The sequence below is a fragment of the Penaeus vannamei genome, chromosome 3, assembly GCF_042767895.1.
Source record: "Penaeus vannamei isolate JL-2024 chromosome 3, ASM4276789v1, whole genome shotgun sequence".
NCBI classification, from domain to species: Eukaryota; Metazoa; Arthropoda; class Malacostraca; order Decapoda; family Penaeidae; genus Penaeus; species Penaeus vannamei.
Genome location: NC_091551.1, coordinates 35420688 through 35425687, shown reverse-complemented (window position 1 = coordinate 35425687; position 5000 = coordinate 35420688). Strand labels below are relative to the sequence as shown.

Sequence of the window (5000 nt, the reverse complement as noted above, 5' to 3'; positions counted from 1 at the left end):
TATATATATATATATATATATATATATATATATATATATATATATTTGTACACACAAACTCATACACATAAATACATTACACACACACACACACACACACACACACACACACACACACACACACACACACACACACACACACACACACAGAGAGAGAGAGAGAGAGAGAGAGAGAGAGAGAGAGAGAGAGAGAGAGAGAGAGAGAGAGAATATATATATATATGTACACACAAACACACACACATATACATTAAACACACACACACACACACACACATACACACACACACACACACACACACACACTCACACGCACGCAGACACACAGACACACACACACACGCACACACACACACACACACACACAGAGAAAGAGAGAGAGAGAGAGAGAGAGAGAGAGAGAGAGAGAGAGTGAGAGAGAGAGAGAGAGAGAGAGAGAGAGAGAGAGAGAGAGAGAGAGAGAGAGAGAATATATATTTATTTGTACACACAAACACACACACATACATTACACACACACACACACACACACACACACACACACACACACACACACACACACACACACACACACACACACACACACACTCAAACATATATATTCATACATGAACACACATGCACGTGTATATGTGTGTGTTTGTTTGCTGCGCGCGTGCGTGACTTGGCTGCTGTTGACTAGCGCGTCTTTTCAATCATACAAAAATACAAAATCGAATTCCATACTGCATAGAATACGAGATTTCAGTGAAAAAATACGGAGGGAAAGGGAGCCAACGAGCATTTAGCAAAACGTGGATTGCGTCAGGGACAGTTTGTTCAGTCAGTTATGAAGGGAAAAGTTAAACCGGGGAATTAATTGTTTGGTGTCACAACAAACACTTCTAATTAACAAAAGTTTATTTAATAACAAAGAGAATTGTGAACCAGATGTGGAAATAATGAAATGAGAAATTATGCACTTTCCCTTTAAAAAACAACATTAAAATGTCAAATATTATTATTAAGATATTAGTCACTCCTCTCCATGTTTTCTGTGGAAAGTACCCCCGTTTTCTACCACAATAATCGAATATTCACTCTTCATTCTATTTCATACAAACTTATATACTCCCTTATTCTAACCTCTTACACTCGCTCGCGTTACCATTTAAAAAGCTGCAGGTGCAACAGAGGTTTATCTGCACAAAATAAAAAGAAATTAACAGATATTAAAATCAAAGAAATGTCCACCTACTATTCCAAGACGGCCATATTCATTCTTGCTTCTCGAACCCTCCACCCTTCTCTACTTGCTTTCGGATCCTATTATTTTATCCAGTCTTTCTCACCAAGTTACAAGGAAAGGGCGGTCACGTCTGTTGCACCCTTGTCACTCGAAACACCACGAGAAAAAGGGTTTCTTCGTATGGACAGAGAAACGAAAGGGATCTCTTAGCAGGTTTGGGGCCATCCAGGCGATTCCAACTAAACTTTATCATTTTCGCTTGGCTTCACCCTTTGGATTCCGCGTGTAATGTTAGGGAAAGTTTAGAAACTGGGGATATGATTCATATGCGACTTCTATAATTTTTTTACGTTCGTTTGTATTATATACTTGTTTGTCTGTTTGTTCTGTATCTGGTTGAATCTCTCTCTCTTTCTCTCTCTCTCTCTCTCTCTCTCTCTCACTCTTTCTCGCTATCTATCTATATATATATTAAAGAGAGAGGTAGCTAAGAGAGAAAGAAGAGAGAGAGTGAGAGAGAGAGGAGAAAGAGAGAGAGAGAGAGAGAGAGAGAGAGAGAGAGAGAGAGAGAGAGAGAGAGAGAGAGAGAGAGAGAGAGAGAGAGAGAGAGAGCAAAAGAGACAAAGAAACAAACTCGCAGACATCCGGAGAGATACACACGTAATGAAAGAGAGAGAGGCAATTAGTGAGAGACAAAGAAAGCAAAATAAATAAATAAATAATAATAATAAAATAAATAAATAAAAATGAAGAGAGAGACAAAGAGAAAAATAGAGAAATATTTTGCGAAAAGACATCCTGACGTGGAAACTGACAGACATCAATTATTCTCTCAACCTGGCAGAAAGATACCACAGTTTTGTTGCTCTTTTGGACACGAAATAAGCTCAATCTGTCAAGAAAGACTGCCAAGGAAGCTAATCTTTTCAGAACGGAACGAATTTTTTCCTGGAAATTTATTTTCGCTCAGATTCATTAATTTTCGCTTCTCTTCGACTCGAAGCGAACGATAAAAAATCATCCCTTCTGGAAGATCATTTGTAAAAGTGAACAGCGTATCAATCTTCTGGAAGATAACAAAAGCAAAATATAACCATGAACACGTATATAAACGAAATGTAAAGGAAATCTTCCTTCAAAATGCAAAACCGTTGTAGATAAACCATTTTACCTTGATTTTTTCCCCCAAATATGCATAAAAAGCATGTCATTCTACATCTCTCTGTCTCCTCTTACATCCATCCATCTATCCATACTTCTATGTTTATATGACTTTCTTTTACGTCTACGTTTCCAAATACAATATATTTATATATATGTATATATATATATATATATATACATATATATATATATATATATATATATATATATATATATATATATATATATATATATATATATATATATATATATATGTGTGTGTGTGTGTGTGTGTGTGTGTGTGTGTGTGTGTGTGGGTGGGTGTGTGTGTGTGTTCCTTTTTTTCTTTTTAAAGAAACAAAAAGTATGCTACCGCAATGCTTATTGTACGTCTATAGTAAAATGTTTACTGTAAGTTACATATATAGTTTTCTTTCTTTTTATTTTCCTTTGTTTGCTTCTACCGTTATAATTCCCCTCTAAGCAGCACAAAATCATACCCGTCGAGACATTCTAAATCAGCCAATCAAAATGCTTTTACAACTTGAGAAAAACCTGATCTACTTTCTGGCAACCCAGTAAACATCTAATTAATTGGATAAAACTTCTTATTTTTCTGTATAAAGAAAAAAAATCTTAATGTCAATATTAAAATTCATAGATTTTTTTTCTTCGTACCGCGATATTGTTATGAAGAAGATAATGAAGCCCTGATAAGACTAGGAAATTAAGTAACAATGTTATTATACATGATATTGGAGCTGCCACCACCCGTGGTTTTAATCCTGATGCCATTCTTGTGGTTGATATTATTATCATTTTTGTTGTCCCTTTTATTGTTATTATGATTGTCGCTGTTATTGTCATCATTATTACAATTTGCCTCATTATTGTTATTATTATTTGTATCATGTTTATTATTATCATCATTATCAGCTTTATAATTATCGTCATCTTTATAATCATTATTATTACTTTTATTATCCTTGTTCATATTATCATCATTATCATAATCATTGTCATTACTGCTATCATAATTGTTGTTATTGTTATTGTTTGGTTGTTGTTGATGTTGTTTTTGCTTTGTTTGATTATGATTATCAATACTATTAACAATTGTCATTATTATTTTGCTATTTATTATCAATATTATTATTGTTGTCATTACTATTATCATTACTATTAATGCATATATGCATTATCAACATTTTCATTATTATTCTTATCATTATTATCCTTATTATTCTTATTATTATCATCATTATCATTATCACTGTTGTTAACCTTATTATTATTATTGTCATGATCATTATTATTAGCATTATTATTGTTAAACTCATTATTAGTTGTAGTAGTAGTATAACCTTATTACTGTTACCCTTTTCATCGTATCATCACGATCATAATCACCATCACTATCATGATAATTGTAATTATCCGTATCACCCTCATCATAATCACGATCATACGTGTCTTTACTGACATTCATCCTCATAATCATCACCAAAATGCCATGACGACGCGCCCTAAGGAGAGCGTTTGACAAAGGAAACCGACGCCAGAGAACAGCGTGTTACAAAACCGCCGAGCGGAGAACGAAAGCTCTTCCAGCTGGACGACCCGCCATGGCGTGGTCAGCGTATCCGGCGGCGCAGTCCCGCTGAGCTCTTGTCCGCGCCAGGAAGCCGTCGACGAGGGACAGGTGGCTGAGGGGGAGGTCTTAAGCCTGGCAGGAAGACTGAGGGCCGACGAGATGGGCTGAGGAAGGGACGTGACGGGACTGGCGTAGATTTAGTCCGGCAGAGGAGGAAGTCGATCTGAGGCTTCGTGAAGGGAGGGAGAGACTGATGTAGAACTGACTGGAAGGGGAAGAGAGAAAATGGCGATGTCTCTCGAGCCAGAGGAGAAGAGAAGAAAATGAGAGAGGAAAAGAGGATTGCAGGCATTCCCGCGCGCATTATTTTTCACACCATTTCATCTTAAACTCGGAGAAATTCAAGGCAGTGAGGGTCACGTGACAAGTCAGAGGAGATATTAAAACTTTGGAATTTAATTTGCATTGTCATTATCAGCGGTGATACTAGTAGTGTAGAAAAAAAATAATATTATTCAAAGTCTCACTATCAATATCATTGTCATTATTGGTGTTATCAATTTTATTGTTACCAGTATGATCATTATCATCATCTTTATCTTAGTAGTAGTAGCAATACAGATATCATTGTTGTTATTATTGACACCATTGTTGTTGTTATCATTATTAGTATCATTGTTGTTATAATTATTGACATCATTGCTGTTGTCAGCTGGTGTTGCCATCATCGTTGTCATTCTTATTATCGTTGTTTTTATTATTGTCGTTATTATTTCTATTATCCTTGTTTTAATCATCACAGGTAATAATAGTAACAGCAATATTGCTATCAGTAACAACAGCATTATCATTACCATTGCCTGATTGATCATTTTTATTACTTTCTCTTTATTTTCTTCACTTTATTATTAGCATCATCACCTTTTTGTGCAGATACTTTTATCTTAAAATGATAACAATAAAAATGATAAAATACAACGCTGTTCGTTCTCGTGGGTTTGCGAATGACAGCGAAAGCAATGTTGTCTGAAATAT

The 5000-nt window shown here is 35.4% G+C and overlaps 1 protein-coding gene across 1 annotated transcript in view; it reads left to right on the top strand.

Annotated features, from left to right (window-relative positions):
* LOC113821972 (G-protein coupled receptor dmsr-1-like) overlaps positions 1-5000 on the top strand; it is a 15434-nt gene that overhangs the window by 8953 nt on the left and 1481 nt on the right. The gene's annotated exons all lie outside the window — the stretch shown is intronic.